Raw genomic sequence first — 17468 nt, 5'->3', positions numbered from 1 at the left:
CAAAACTCTAGTCCTACGATTTTACAAATCACAAAGATCATAAGATTCAAGTTCAATTAAGAAAGATGCTCATACAAACTTAATTAAACCCAATAATAATGTCACACCCCAAAACCGATAACGGCGAAATACGTTTCGGGGTGGATGACGTAGTGTACAGTATCATCACCATTGTATAATAGTAAAAGCAAGAAACATACAACCATTTCATTTATATAGTAAGTGTATTTACAAGTGTGTTTTGTAATGTTTGACAAACACCAAAAGTAAACAAAAATAAGAGATGGGTCTTGTATCCTCCATCTTCTCCAAAAATGCTGCTGCTGTACCTGTCTATTTTTGACCTGAAGATACAAGTTATTTTGAAAAGAATATCAGCATAAAGCTGGTGAGTTCATAAATGTTTTAGTGTGAGTACTTGTATAAAAAGCATTAGAGTCATTATTATGAAAACTGAAGTTTGAAATCATAAATAGTGGTGAAACCTAGAAAATCCCATATTCTCCAGAACTGCATAGTAAATGAAAATCCTTAAGAAATCTGTTGTTTCTATCTTTGAATGTCATTTATCATAGAAGTGTAATAGTGACTCACCATTAAGTAATGTAATATAGTGAGTTATTCTTAGAGTATATAATAGTGGTGCAGCATCCTTTAGTATTAGATACTTATTTACTTCGAGATATTACTTCATCTTTCTTTTAGTATTTTAGTGCGGTTATAGTGTCTTTCTAGTATATTCCCAATAGTGTGAGTAATAGCGAACCCCCATGACCTTCCCAGTCATGCATAGTGTAGTAGAGTAAAAGCATCCCTGGGCCTGAGCGGCTCGGACTGAAGTTATCAGTCGGGATGTAATAGCGTCTGCCCCGTATAGATCTATACATATAGTGTCGTCTTCCTATCGGAAAACTTCGGGCATAGTGTATAGTGTATAGAGTATCCCGTAGTGGATTAGTGAGTTGTCTCATGATTAGTGCATTCTCTTGTATTATAGTGTAGTAATCTTTTGTATAACTTGTATTGTATTCTCTTATTAGTGTATTGCTTCATAATATAGAGAATTATAGTAGTGTAGAGTAATAGTGGAAACAAGGGATAGAGTCCTTAACTATAACCATTATAGTTAATTTAGTGTATGTGGTTCTAATCAAGTAGTGATTCAGGTAATTAATGAATTAAGAAGTACTCATAATCTGTACTAATATATGAGATATATAATTAAGAAATCAATGACAGTCGGATGGATAACTACTACCCTAAGTCCACAATCAAACAAGAAACAGGAAATAAGGCGAGCTATCGGTCCTAAGTCTTTCAAGTCTTACTTATATAAATATATTAGTATGATTACATTCTTATAAAGAGTTTTATTTAACAAAAGTATTGTACGAAAGGAACATTAAAAACTTGTTATTTAATCCAAAGTAGTTTTGAAGACAATTGATTTATTTATAAAGCATAGTGATTAATCACATATGATTTAAACTACAGGTTGTGAATCACATGTGATAAATTCTGAAATCTGAAAAATAGTCTTGTATAACTTTTCATAAACATGTATATTCAACTTGTATCTTCCCCCTAAAACATATAAAACATTTGAAAGGTTCATTTAAGGGGTATGAACTCACCTGAAATCGCGGAAATCGGGTAAATCGGGTAAAAGTGTCGATTGAGCGTTTGGTACCCAATAACCTCTTGAGCACCTCCTAGGATCCTAATGTCATATGAAATATGTATTTTACAAGAAGTTAATCATGTTATGCTTTTCATTATAGTATTTGGACATTCTAGCATCGTTTTCGGGGTTTTAAGGCCTAGAAGGGGTTCTCGAGAGTGGTACAAAGTCATGAATGATTTACGGGAGGGTTCACGAGCTCACTCTTTTGGAGTTTATGGCCCAAAAGCCATCCTTTGGGAGTTTACGGCCGTAAACCCCCCAGGTTTGGCCGTAAACTCTTGTGGCACTCCAAAGTGTATGTTTAAGGTCTTATTTCACTTCCTTGATTTAGTGGTATGTGTCTTGGACTATTTTAAGGGATTAAACATCATAATTTGTGACATTTTTGGGGAGTTTACGGCCAAGACTTGTTCTTGGGCCGTAAACTCTTGTAAACCCTTCAAGATGTATGTTTTATTGGTACAACAAAGTCTCATACACCTTAGATAAATCCTAGAAGGCCATATAGTGAGTTTGGGACAATTTGGCATATATTTTTAGGGAGTTTACGGCCCAAGAACATCCTTGGCCGTAAACTCTTCATTTTGTGTTCAAATGTGAAGTTTAATGGTACAAAACACTTCCAAAGGCCTTAGCTAAAATCCTTACATGCATTTGAGGGGTTTTGGGACTTGTTTGACACAAAAATATGGGTGTTTACGGCCCAAGCTTAGCCTTGGCCGTAAACTCCTCTTTTTGCCATCAAATGATGTTGTTTGATGCATTTAAGCCTTCCTTGTTGTCAAGTCTAAATTGCCAAACACCCTAGATGAGTTTTTGGGACATTAAACAAGTGTTTTTGGGGTGTTTGAGGTGTTTACGGCCTAAGCACATGCTTGGGCCGTAAACTCCTTTTTACATGTCTAATCCATGTGTTTTAGTGTCCAAACCCTTCTAGATAAATGCCTTAATTAGTATACTAGCTTAACATGAGGAAAAACTTGATCTTTGGCATGATTTTGGAAGTTTACGGCCTAAGGAGCTTCTTAGGCCGTAAACTCCTTTATGGTCCTTGATTCTCATGATTTTGGACTCTAAAGGCAGTAAAGTATGATTACATTAAGTTAGGGGATGAATCCTTATGTTTGGAAGTCGGAAATTCACGGATTTGGAGTCGATTTCGGGTCTAGAGAGAGAAAGTAGTGAGAGAGAGGTGTAATTGTGGTAAAAGAGTCCAATTGAAGTGTTCAAGTGTTTTTATATGTCTCGGGTATTGTACCCGATACACAGCTACTCGATGCTAAAGTTTAACGGGGTTAAAACTTTTTACCCGGGTGAAGTGGTTGAAACAGTAATACAACTCTATTAGGTTAAACTAGATTAACACGTATGAGTTATATTACTTATAATGATATTAGGACATGCATATAATTAGATATTCGGATATTAACGATTCCAAATATTACATAAAATAACGTACGTTAACGTATTCCGTTAGTGAAAATGGGATTTGTAACGGGAATAGATTTAGGGTTGTCACATCATCCCCCCGTTAGGGGAATTTCGTCCCGAAATTTTAGAATTCATACATATAAGAGTTATAGTACAACTACGTGAAGAGATGGGGGTATTTGAGTTTCATTTGGTCTTCGCGTTCCCAAGTGAATTCCGGTCCTCGTTTGGCGTTCCACCTAACTTTCACAATTGGGATACGGCTTTGCTTCGTTCGTTTTACTTCTCGATCCATAATCTCAACAGGTTCTTCCACGAAGTTGAGGCTCTCATTGACCTCAATCTCGTCAAGGGGAATTACGAGTGTCTCGTCTGACAGGCATTTCTTCAAGTTAGAGACGTGAAAGGTAGGGTGTATGTTGCTTAGTTCGTGAGGTAGGTTGAGTTTATAAGCTATGGGGCCGATTCTAGCGAGAATCTCAAAAGGCCCTATGTACCTTGGGTTCAACTTTCCACGCTTTCCAAAGCGTATCGTGCCCTTCCAGGGTGAGACCTTCAACAGGACTCGATCTCCCACCTGGAATTCCAAGGGTTTTCTTCGTTTGTCGGCGTAGCTTTTCTGTCGATCCCTAGCGGCTTTTAGTCGTTCGCGTATCTGTACAATCTTCTCGGTCGTTTCTCGAATGATCTCCGAACCAGTGAGAGAGCTATCAGGAACTCTTCCTTTAGCTAGTTGAGTGTCACCCACCTCAGCCCAGCACAGAGGGGATCTACACTTACGGCCGTAGAGGGCTTCGAATGGGGCTGCCTTGATGCTCGTATGATAACTATTATTATAAGAAAATTCCACAAGAGGTAAGTGTGTGTCCCATGACTTACCGAAGTCAATCACACAAGCTCGCAGCATATCCTCTAAGGTTTGAATCGTCCTCTCACTCTGTCCGTCGGTCTGCGGATGGTAGGCTGTACTCATGTCCAGCCTCGTCCCTAGTGCTTCTTGCAACGATTGCCAGAACCTAGAGGTGAATCTACTATCTCTGTCTGAGATAATAGATATAGGGACGCCATGTAGTCGTACTATTTCTTTAATGTATGTTCTAGTGAGTTTCTCCATCTTGTCCGTTTCCTTGATGGGTAGGAAATGTGCGGACTTAGTCAACCTATCGACAATGACCCAAATAGTATCTAATCCACCCGTTGTCTTGGGAAGTTTGGTTATAAAGTCCATTGTGATCCGCTCCCACTTCCATTCTGGTATCTCAGGTTGTTGGAGAAGTCCTGATGGCTTTTGATATTCAACCTTGACTTTCGCGCAAGTGAGGCACTTACTCACAAATGTGGCGATCTCCGCTTTCATGTTTGGCCACCAGTATAGCTTTTTGAGATCCAGATACATCTTATCTGAACCCGGGTGGATGGAGTAGCGAGTGTTATACGCTTCCCTCATAACCAAATCTCTAAAACCTCCATGGCGTGGAGTCCAGATTCGGTCCATGAAGTAGTAGGCTCCGTCACCCTTTACCTCCAAATTTTTATCCATTCCACGTAGAGATTCTCCCAACACGTTCTCGGGTTTTAAGGCTTCCAGCTGAGCCTCTTTGATCTGCGTGGAGAGATGCGAATGAATAGTCATCGTCAACGACTTGGTCTTTCGACCAGTATACTCCTTCCTGCTCAGTGCATCTGCTACTACATTGGCTTTTCCCGGGTGATATCTAATTTCACAGTCGTAATCGTTAAGTAGCTCGACCCATCGACGTTGCCTCATGTTGAGTTCTTTTTGGTTCATTATGTGTTGGAGGCTTTTATGATCAGTGTATACCACACTCTTCGTCCCATATAAGTAGTGTCTCCAGATTTTTAGTGCAAAAACAACCGCTCCTAACTCGAGGTCGTGCGTAGTGTAGTTCGCCTCATGGGTCTTTAGCTGTCTCGAGGCATATGCGATAACCTTACCTCGTTGCATCAAGACACAACCGAGCCCCTGGTTGGATGCATCACAGTATACGACAAAATCTTCTGTCCCTTCGGGAAGGGATAATACTGGTGCGGTGCATAGGGCTCGCTTCAGGGTTTGGAATGCCTTCTCCTGTCTTTCCTCCCAGTCGAACGGTACTCCTTTCTGTGTCAGCATAGTGAGAGGTTTCGCAATCCGAGAAAAGTTTTGAATGAATCTACGGTAGTAGCCAGCGAGGCCTAGAAATTGACGAATTTCCGTAGGCGTCTTCGGTGCTGACCAGTTCTCAATAGCTTTAATCTTGGAGGGATCCACATGAATTCCTTCTTCACTAACCACGTGACCTAAGAATTCGACTCTTCGGATCCAGAACTCGCACTTAGAGAACTTCACATATAACTTTTCGGGTCGCAACGTTTCCAAGACTTGTCGTAGGTGATCCTTGTGTTCTTCCTCGTTCCGAGAGTAAACGAGGATATCGTCAATGAAGACGATGACGAACTGATCCAGGTATGGACGACACACTCTATTCATCAAGTCCATGAATACTGCGGGGGCGTTGGTCAGTCCAAAGGGCATCACTACGAACTCAAAGTGTCCGTAGCGGGTTCGGAAAGCTGTCTTCGGAACATCTTCCTCGAGTACCCGTAACTGATGATACCTAGATCTAAGGTCAATCTTGGAGAAGTAACTTGCTCCTTGTAGTTGATCAAACAGATCGTCGATACGAGGGAGGGGGTAGCGATTTTTAACCGTGAGTTTATTGAGTTCTCTATAATCGATGCACATCCGAAACGATCCGTCTTTCTTTTTCACGAACAAGACCGGAGCTCCCCAAGGTGAGAAACTCGGTCTTATAAAGCCCTTGCTGAGCAGTTCGTTGAGTTGGCCAGATAGTTCTTGCATTTCGGCGGGCGCTAGATGGTAGGGCGACTTAGCTACGGGGGTAGCTCCTGGAATTAGGTCGATTCTGAACTCAATCTGACGTTTGGGAGGTAGGCCGGGAAGATCCTCCGGAAAGACGTCAGGGAAATCGCATACTACGGGAATGTCTTTTGGATCTTTCGATTTCTGGTTAGTGTCAACGACATGGGCAAGAAAGGCGCGATACTCCTTACGTAAGTATTTCTGAGCCTGAACACTGGAGATGATACGAAGGCTCGTACTCGGCTTATCTCCATATATCAAGAGGGTTTCGTGATTTGGAAGGTTCAGGCGAATGGCTTTGTCGGAACATAGGATATCGGCGCAATGGAGACTCAACCAATCCATACCAACAATGACATCGAAATTTTTGATTGAGACTGGCATAAGATCGATTGGGAATGAGTGATCGTCTAACATAAGAGTGCACCCTATGTAGATTTCGCTAGAGCTTTCTGTTTTCCCATTAGCCATTTCTATGACGAATGTTTCTTTTAGTGGTTGAGGGGTTTGTTTGAGTAAGTGTTTAAAGTTATGATTTACGAAGCTTCTTTCTGCACCACTATCAAATAAGACACAGGCATAGGAGTTGTTGAGAAGAAACGTACCCGTGACTACTGTGGGATCTGCTACCGCTTCATTGTGACCGATAGCGAGTAGCCTTCCAGTTCCTCCAGCATTTGTGGTCTTTGGACAGCTTCTCTTAAAATGACCCGCCTCTCCACAACCATAATAAGTTGGGGTCACTCCCGTACCAGGAACCTGCGTGATAGGTTTGGGAGGGGCCTTACAAAATCGGACAGTATGGCCTTTTCTACCACAGTTGGAACATTGCAGTTCACGGCAGGGGCCGTTGTGGTGGAAAGGGCACTTGGGACACTTGGGCAAGTTTCCACTGTAAGCTTTTGGTGGGGCTGGAGCAGCTGGAGTAGTCGGGGTGGTGGCAGCATGGACCGCCACAATTTGTTGGTCCTTTGAGGAGGTTTGAGTTTTCTTGCCTTTCATCTTATCCCATCGCTTCCTCTTTCTGTCAGATGAAGCGGGCGGTGCAGTGGTTGTTGTGGTTGCTGTCGCCGGAGTGGAGGGGATTTCGTGGTTGATCAGACTCTGGGCCAATTCCTTGGCGCTATCAAAAGTTGTAGGGCGTGAAGCTAGAACATTTCCTTGATACGGGGGCACTAAACCCCAGATGTACCGTTCAATCTTCTTGTTCTCTGTAGGGATCATATTGGGGCACATAGCTGCCAAGTCGCAAAACCTGGTCGTATAAGCTGTTATATCGGTCCCCTTCATCTTGAGGTTCCAGAGTTCTTCCTCAAGTTTCTGAATTTCGCCCCTAGGGCAGTACTCTCCTCTCATGAGGTCCTTCAGAGTGTCCCAGCCCATAGCATTGGCTGTGACCAAGGAAAGTGAACTAACATGGCCGTTCCACCATGTCAAGGCCCTGTTGGTAAGGGTAGCGGTAGCGAACTTGATTTTGCTCTCCTCGGGGCAAGAGCACATCTCGAACACAGCTTCGGTTCTTTCGAACCATCGAGATAATGTCAGAATTCCTCCAGTACCATCGAAGAAGGTGGGTTTACAATTCATGAAATCCTTATAAGTACATCCCTGCACTCGATGATGGACTTCACCGAACCTGGAGTTACCACCGCTCGCATCCCCAGAATTCATTTGGGCCATGGCTGCTGTCACGGCCGCAGTTACCGCTGTTTGAAATAACACCGGATCGATCTGTGGAGGGGGGGGGGTGGTGGAGTAGGGGTTTGAGTTGCAGGTCTTCCTCTGGCGGGACGCTTTCGTGGAGGCATCCTTTACTGGAAGAAGTATAGAAATGATAGCAATAGTAAGGGCCTATTGCGAATATAAATAGAGTGTTTCGTGGACTAAATCAACATAATCCAAGATCAAGATGAGAGTTATAGCAATAGAGAAATCAACTGCCAATATATTGGTATCCATGATGCAACACAAGTTCATGAAAATTTGACCTAGCAATAGGTCTTACATCATACCATAGAGAAAAGGTTTGGCAGTTTAGAGGTTTGACTAGCGTACTTTCAAGCTAGGAATGTTTACAGATAATAGATCTACGGAACATAGAGTGGATAGGTTAATCCATTAAACAAAAGATAGAGGTAACTAGACGTCTTCTACTGGCGACGGTTACTTGTCGGGTGAATTCTCAGTTTTGCTAGCTGACGCATAACTTCTTGAAGGTGTCGATCATGAGTCCTTTGGCGTGCACGGAGTTCTCTAATTTCAGCTCGGGATGCAGCCAGCTGGTGCTGCAGAGCCTCGTTAGTCCTCCTTGTCATGTCCATGGCTTCTTCGAGTTGGCGGATGCGAACTGTGTTGAGATTTGAGTTGGCATCCACTTCCACAACTCGACCTATTGCAGCTTGACCTTGCTCGACATTCCTGGCAATCCTTCGGATCATGATGGGCAGAACCTGATCTGCTGATCCACTTTCGTTTATGTTGTAGAAACTTCGGTCTCCATTGTATGGTGTGGGCTGACCCTGCTCTTCGCTCCATCTGTGCAAGGATATGGCCCACGTAGGAGTGGGGCCCTGAAATGTCGGACGGGGGTTGGGGTTTGGGACTCCAGGGGGTAGGTTATTAACTTCTGGCTCGGAGTTGGAGTTATCCGGAAAGCCTTCTGCTCGGTGGTCATCCAAGGGGATTGGGTGATCATCGTCCGACTCTTCATTGAGCCATCCCCCATTACCCTGGTTTGGGTAGTACGGGTCGCCTGGAGGGTGGAAGCCAGCCATGGTATCTATGCGAGAAAAGGGGAAAAGAAGGTTAATAGGCGTACTAACCTAAATTACTTATAAGACGGTCGTCACGAGTTGGACCAATACTTGCATAATGCATACTAATTACATGTGATTGGGGCAGGATAGTCCGTCGAATAAGTGACCCTAACTCTAAATCCACAACCAAACAAGGAACAGGAAGTAAAGCAAAGATCACAGATTCTAAGTCTATAACGCCCTAGTCACATGTAACCGGAAAGTATCCATTTAGCAACTATTGCTCCATCAGTAACGACCCTTTTTAGTTCTCACAGATGTATGTTTTTAGAGGTACAGAATACTCCGATAGTATTCTAATGTTAACGTTATTGTGGTAGTGTTGGTAAGTTTTAGACTCGTTGCAATACCACAACCAAACTTAGGCACGTGCTAGTCACTCCCAGGAAGACGTAGTTGATCAGGCTACATCCCCCTAAATGTGACTATATGTCTCTAAGCTCAATTGTGCTATCCAACAATCTTAATACTTTTGTTTGGTTCTAGGACGATACTGACTTCTGTGTTTTATAGTGATGTGTGTATATATACTTAGTTAAATCTGTTAGATACTTAATAGTATATATTCTTGGTCAGAGTGTTTTAGTCCCGAAGTGTTTATAGTTCGTATATCTTTTATAGGTTGATATACTTGATTCACTATAAACAATGCTCTGATACCAATCTGTCACACCCCAAAACCGATAACGGCGGAATACGTTTCGGGGTGGATGACGTAGTGTACAGTATCATCACCATTGTATAATAGTAAAAGCAAGAAACATACAACCATTTCATTTATATAGTAAGTGTATTTACAAGTGTGTTTTGTAATGTTTGACAAACACCAAAAGTAAACAAAAATAAGAGATGGGTCTTGTATCCTCCATCTTCTCCAAAAATGCTGCTGTTGTACCTGTCTATTTTTGACCTGAAGATACAAGTTATTTTGAAAAGAATATCAGCATAAAGCTGGTGAGTTCATAAGAGTTTTAGTGTGAGTACTTGTATAAAAAGCATTAGAGTCATTATTATGAAAACTGAAGTTTGAAATCATAAATAGTGGTGAAACCTAGAAAATCCCATATTCTCCAGAACTGCATAGTAAATGAAAATCCTTAAGAAATCTGTTGTTTCTATCTTTGAATGTCATTTATCATAGAAGTGTAATAGTGACTCACCATTAAGTAATGTAATATAGTGAGTTATTCTTAGAGTATATAATAGTGGTGCAGCATCCTTTAGTATTAGATACTTATTTAGTTCGGGATATTACTTCATCTTTCTTTTAGTATTTTAGTGCGGTTATAGTGTCTTTCTAGTATATTCCCAATAGTGTGAGTAATAGCGAACCCCCATGACCTTCCCAGTCATGCATAGTGTAGTAGAGTAAAAGCATCCCTGGGCCTGAGCGGCTCGGACTGAAGTTATCAGTCGGGATGTAATAGCGTCTGCCCCATATAGATCTATACATATAGTGTCGTCTTCCTATCGGAAAACTTCGGGCATAGTGTATAGCGTATAGAGTATCCCGTAGTGGATTAGTGAGTTGTCTCATGATTAGTGCATTCTCTTGTATTATAGTGTAGTAATATTTCGTATAACTTGTATTGTATTCTCTTATTAGTGTATTGCTTCATAATATAGAGAATTATAGTAGTGTAGAGTAATAGTGGAAACAAGGGATAGAGTCCTTAACTATACCCATTATAGTTAATTTAGTGTATGTGGTTCTAATCAAGTAGTGATTCAGGTAATTAATGAATTAAGAAGTACTCATAATCTGTACTAATATATGAGATATATAATTAAGAAATCAATGACAGTCGGATGGATAACTACTACCCTAAGTCCACAATCAAACAAGAAACAGGAAATAAGGCGAGCTATCGGTCCTAAGTCTTTCAAGTCTTACTTATATAAATATATTAGTATGATTACATTCTTATAAAGAGTTTTATTTAACAAAAGTATTGTACGAAAGGAACATTAAAAACTTGTTATTTAATCCAAAGTAGTTTTGAAGACAATTGATTTATTTATAAAGCATAGTGATTAATCACATATGATTTGAACTACAGGTTGTGAATCACATGTGATAAATTCTGAAATCTGAAAAATAGTCTTGTATAACTTTTCATAAACATGTATATTCAACTTGTATCTTCCCCCTAAAACATATAAAACATTTGAAAGGTTCATTTAAGGGGTATGAACTCACCTGAAATCGCGGAAATCGGGTAAATCGGGTAAAAGTGTCGATTGAGCGTTTGGTACCCAATAACCTCTTGAGCACCTCCTAGGATCCTAATGTCATATGAAATATGTATTTTACAAGAAGTTAATCATGTTATGCTTTTCATTATAGTATTTGGACATTCTAGCATCGTTTTCGGGGTTTTAAGGCCTAGAAGGGGTTCCCGAGAGTGGTATAAAGTCATGAATGATTTACGGGAGGGTTCACGAGCTCACTCTTTTGGAGTTTATGGCCCAAAAGCCATCCTTTGGGAGTTTACGGCCGTAAACCCCCCAGGTTTGGCCGTAAACTCTTGTGGCACTCCAAAGTGTATGTTTAAGGTCTTATTTCACTTCCTTGATTTAGTGGTATGTGTCTTGGACTATTTTAAGGGATTAAACATCATAATTTGTTACATTTTTGGGGAGTTTACGGCCAAGACTTGTTCTTGGGCCGTAAACTCTTGTAAACCCTTCAAGATGTATGTTTTATTGGTACAACAAAGTCTCATACACCTTAGATAAATCCTAGAAGGCCATATAGTGAGTTTGGGACAATTTGGCATATATTTTTAGGGAGTTTACGGCCCAAGAACATCCTTGGCCGTAAACTCTTCATTTTGTGTTCAAATGTGAAGTTTAATGGTACAAAACACTTCCAAAGGCCTTAGCTAAAATCCTTACATGCATTTGAGGGGTTTTGGGACTTGTTTGACACAAAAATATGGGTGTTTACAGCCCAAGCTTAGCCTTGGCCGTAAACTCCTCTTTTTGCCATCAAATGATGTTGTTTGATGCATTTAAGCCTTCCTTGTTGTCAAGTCTAAATTGCCAAACACCCTAGATGAGTTTTTGGGACATTAAACAAGTGTTTTTGGGGTGTTTGAGGTGTTTACGGCCTAAGCACATGCTTGGGCCGTAAACTCCTTTTTACATGTCTAATCCATGTGTTTTAGTGTCCAAACCCTTCTAGATAAATGCCTTAATTAGTATACTAGCTTAACATGAGGAAAAACTTGATCTTTGGCATGATTTTGGAAGTTTACGGCCTAAGGAGCTTCTTAGGCCGTAAACTCCTTTATGGTCCTTGATTCTCATGATTTTGGACTCTAAAGGCAGTAAAGTATGATTACATTAAGTTAGGGGATGAATCCTTATGTTTGGAAGTCGGAAATTCACGGATTTGGAGTCGATTTCGGGTCTAGAGAGAGAAAGTAGTGAGAGAGAGGTGTAATTGTGGTAAAAGAGTCCAATTGAAGTGTTCTAGTGTTTTTATATGTCTCGGGTATTGTACCCGATACACGGCTACTCGATGCTAAAGTTTAACGGGGTTAAAACTTTTTACCCGGGTGAAGTGGTTGAAACAGTAATACAACTCTATTAGGTTAAACTAGATTAACACGTATGAGTTATATTACTTATAATGATATTAGGACATGCATATAATTAGATATTCGGATATTAACGATTCCAAATATTACATAAAATAACGTACGTTAACGTATTCCGTTAGTGAAAATGGGATTTGTAACGGGAATAGATTTAGGGTTGTCACAAATAAATAGAAAAAGTAGTTCCCATAAGCACAAAATATTCTTTAATAATCTAAAGTAACAAATAACCAATAAAACTTAATCCTAACCATAATAAGTCAAGCAAACCTGCACTAAACGAAAATCATTGGGTTTTAGCCTATGATTTCAGCAATCAAACACATAAAAACGAAATTCATTGTAATAAACATGATTAAACTAAAGTAGAAAATCGAAAAGAAGGGTTTTATTGCCTTAATGCTCTCAATTCCCAAGCTATGATCGATTTCTTCACTTCCAAGCTTCAAAACGAATACTTGGCCTTCAAAAATCGACAACAGAAAAAGTTATAATATCGGAGGAGAATGGCTTGTATTTATACTTTCCCTATAACAGATCACCATGACGTGGTAAGTCCACCACGTCGTGGCCTTCGTGGTTATCTTGTATTCAACAAGTCTTCTAAATCAGTCAGAAAAGTCCAAAACACCACATCGTGGGAATGTCACCACGACGTGCTAAATGTATTTTTTTCTTCATTTTAAAGTCTTGATACAAACTCCTAGCTTCCAGCCTCTAGTTTCTAGCTTTCTTTTTGCTCAAAGCATGTCTTTTACCCCTACAACACAATATATATCAAATTAAGTATCTTTTGTTCTATAAATAGCATAAAAGTAACTAAAATATTAAGATATGATGTAAAATTATATGTATAAATATGCACATATCAAAATACCCCACACTTATTTTTTTCTTGCCCCTAAGCAAATTGATTTATTTTCCCAATATTGCAAAAACAATCATTTTAAACCCAACAATTATCCCAAGACCGAAATGCATGTATTTGTGTCTATGGTTCCTAAAAACCTTCCATTCCCAAATACTTACAATCCTTATGAACCTTCACCCCTTAGTTTATACGACACTCATTTTTGCAACCCTCCGAATCTATCCTCAGAAATCTTTCCTAACCTCAAGATATTTTTGGTTAAACTACTAAGCATACATAAATTCTAGAAAAATCACAACTTGATACCACAATGGAGCTCTTTGGAATTCGTCTCTTCTTTGATATTTTCCTTTCATTTTTTTTAATTCACCATCTTTTTTTGTTTGATTTTTAATATCTTCAACTTTCAGATTTCTTCAAAATTTTTGATATTTGGATCTCATACTTTGGATGCTCTAAAATTCTTTCAACTTTTGGTAATTTCTCTCTTTTTTAGTATATATATCTCACTTTTTTCACTGAAGTCCTACATGGTTAAGCAAAGAGCTTAACTTCAACCTTTATTGGTTAGAGACATTAGTCTAAGTGCAATGACTACAAAAGCTCTCCTAGATAGATTTCAAGTACAGACTGCAAAACATATTATGCCATATAAACTACCATATTATCTTTCATATCTCATGGCTTTTCACTAATAATGGGAAGCTACAAATACACTATAACATGTGTTGGCTCGGGTAAACATTTGAGCTCTTATCGGATCATCCCACCCAATACTAGCAAAAATTTTAATTAGATAGATTTTCCTAAATCAAAATGTTATTTCAAGTTTATATGAATGCATATTTGTGAAAACTAGCAATGCAAATTTTGAAAAGTAAAATGTTTTTTTTTTTTCCTAATGCAATATACCCCTACCCTACACTTATTTGATGCAATGCCCTCATTGTATGCTATGCAAGACATAAAAGTAAATAGGAGGAAAAGTAATAGACTCTATTGGGATAGAAGATGAATCGTGAATTGTGTTGCTCATATGTAAGATCACTCTCAAATAAGTGTGAAACCAGAAGTGGTTGACCCCTAGATGACTTGACTTTAGCATTTGGACACTTATACTTTGTAATGTATATGATAAGACTCAAAAATCAGACTCGAGAAGGCACCACCTCACGGTGAGAGTTACCACGTCGTGGTGGGTGGATGAAAAAACAATTGTTTTATGTAAGCAGCACAACGTTGTAATTAGAGTTACCATGTCATGATGGTAAAAATACAAAAATATGTGCAATATGCAGCAAATTTCTTCAATAAATTTGTCACCAATAAAGCTATGCATTTCTGGAAACGTGACTCTTCACTCGGTGGATCAAAATAATGCTTGATATGCTCAAATCTCTCCTCTATTGCTGCTTTTCTAATATTTCTCTTAAACTCATTAAACTCTCGTGAAAATAACTCCTCTCTCAAACTTAAACTTCCTAGGAATCTAAGGACAAGAAAAAAAATGATAAACAAGGAAACAAATAAAAAATACCCAATTCTAAGTTACAATTATCCAAGAAAATAAAACCAAACTACCAAAATAAACCAAAACAAAAATAAATGTCTTAAATCCACTTTAAATAAAATGAGAAAATAAATCACTCTTCATCCTTATCATTATCTCCACCTCCACTTCCGCTCACTCCACTTTGTTGTTCTCGCCATAATTCGTTCCAAATTGGTATGTACGGGTACATGACTGGATAAGCACTTGGTCGTTGAATGTTCAGATATTGCATAAGGAGATCAAAATGCATGTTAGTGTAATTGACACCCCGTCCCAAGTTATACTGATACTGCCATAAAGAAAAATTGTATGGGTCTATAGGAAGCTCATCTTCAGTTGGAATCACGGGTGGTTCATCATCACCCACATCACCACCTTGTTGTCTCACTCGCCTCCTGGGTTGGTTTATAGGGGTATCATTGAGAATGGAATAACTACCATACCCATTATCATCGGCAATATGGACGTGCTTGTATAGAAGTAGAGAAAAAGATTTGTCAGGCTTGATTGTTAAGAAAGAGGCCTCATGTTTTTTGAGGATTCCAAAAGACCGTGCCAACTAGGTTGTTAACATCCCACCATAAAGAGGAGACCCAAGATGATCCTTGCCTGCCCGAACTGCCAAAAATGCTGCCACAAGATATGGAATGTCAACATGAATATTCAGGGTGATGAGGCTCCATAGAAAGAAAACATCCAATGTCAGGACTTTGTCCCCCTCATGTGTCTGGTTTATGGTGTTGGTGATCAACTGTGAAGGATGCAGTGCAAAGGGGACCAGATCTCACTTTCTTGTGCGGTCCTGGAATTGTGTGTACCATTAGCTATAGTCAGTCCAATAAGTGTCGTCCTTGAAACCCTCAGTGGTCTAGATACAGCTAGCAATGAACTCACTATACGATTCGGTGTAAACTTCGAATGGTAAATAAAGTTTTGTACGCATTGCAAATTCGGCCAAGCTCAGCTCGCGCCTCTCGCCTCCCAAACAAAATGTGATGCTCTTGGGCTCATGGATACCAATTTGTCTCCAGAATGTAACTGTTGCCAAAAACTCAACCATTAACTCCTTGTAAACCATTTATTGAATGTGAAATAACCTTCTACATGCCATATATACGAACCTCCCTTGAACCCCCATCAAAAGATTGAACCAAAAATGTTTCAATAGCTTCCTACAAACCTACTTCCTCCATCCAATTCTAGTTGATTGCAGTCCGAACATGTACCTTGCGTTCTTTCATCAAAGCATGCTTTCCATTCCATGAGCTAAAACTTCCGGACCTACTACCCATAGAAAAGTTTACCACGGAAACTTGGTACGACCCCCGGGTTGGTTTCTTCTACCACGGCTTGACATTGTTTGCAAAAAGAATCATAAACACAAAACCAAACAATCAAGTGCAAGTTAGTAATCAAATCAACCAAATTAAACTGATTTTACATTGACCACGATGAGTCGTCGTGGTCAATGAACTGGCTGTGTAACATGTATAGAATCGAATGTATTGCAGTCCAAATCAACTCTAGGTTTTTCTAATCGCATAAAAACATGTAAATTCAAGTAAACTTCAAAGTCTAAACATCAAAATCCAAGTTCAATTTTGACAAAAATCGAAACCCTAATCTTATGAAATCACCCCAAATAATCAGTTTATAACAACAAATGTGCACCTTTAACACTTATGTACTAGATTAATATGGAGAAGAGAAGTAAAAATTCATACATTTTCGCTGGAACAAACGAGAAATTGAAGGAAATTGGAAGGTGATTTCGTGGATGAAAGAGGGGGCATGGCGAGATGAGTGGAAAGTTGAAAAGTAGAAGAAAAATGACCAGTTAGATAACAATAAACCCTAATTTTTACTGCAGGTTAACTGACAACACGTCGTGGTTTTGACACGAAGTCGTGTTGTCTTATTAAAATTCGTGATTTTGCTTTCTGTAAAGTCATCACGTGATAAAAGTAATTTAATTTTGGCCAATTTTTCATAAAAACTTCCACCCTACACTCATGCTATGCTATTTCTCTCAAGAAAACCCATATAAAAGTTCAGAGGAGTGAAAAATCAAATATAAAACAAAATAAAGAAAAATTATTAAAAATAAAGAAAATGTGACATCCCCGTTTTCACGGCCAGAAAAAACCGATTTTGTTTATGCTTAATAAAAATCAGAGTACCTCTTTTAATAAAAATGTTGCGGAATTTGTTCCCAGTAAAACATGATAAATACGTTATCAAGGCATTTCTAAAGAAAAGCATTTTTATTCATTTTAAAACATTTGGGATGTCCTCATCAATACAGAAATATAAGCATAAACATAACTGCCATTCATTATCACTAGTGATTTATATCTCCTTAATCTCTCAGTCTAATGTGACTTCATATCAACACATGTGATATAAATAAACTGAGTGGGTTAGGTTGGGAATCCTGGTGAATACATAGTGTTTTCAACCCACAATAATATAATTATTATGTTTAATCTTCAAACAATTAATCAACCTAATTACCCATCCCCATTATCTTCTTTACTCTTAAGGATCTACCCTAAAAACCAATTATTCCTCGTTCATCTATTCCTAAGGATTATCTTAAGGAATTGGCACGAAGTCCATCATCAC

The 17468-nt window shown here is 39.1% G+C and overlaps 1 long non-coding RNA gene across 1 annotated transcript; it reads right to left on the bottom strand.

The window, feature by feature from the left end:
* Positions 1-14802: 14802 nt before the first annotated feature.
* On the bottom strand, positions 14803-16293 carry LOC145001592 (uncharacterized). The gene is made up of 2 exons (XR_013661652.1): positions 15965-16293; positions 14803-15881 (listed from the first exon to the last, which is right to left on the bottom strand). It is a non-coding gene; the product is annotated as an uncharacterized LOC145001592 (long non-coding RNA).
* Between the last annotated feature and the right edge of the window lie 1175 nt (positions 16294-17468).

The sequence above is a fragment of the Lactuca saligna genome, chromosome 6, assembly GCF_052625555.1.
Source record: "Lactuca saligna cultivar CGN05327 chromosome 6, ASM5262555v1, whole genome shotgun sequence".
In the NCBI taxonomy this organism is placed as follows: domain Eukaryota; kingdom Viridiplantae; phylum Streptophyta; class Magnoliopsida; order Asterales; family Asteraceae; genus Lactuca; species Lactuca saligna.
Note: the sequence above shows the minus strand (reverse complement) of the source record. Positions and strands in the feature narration are given on the sequence as shown.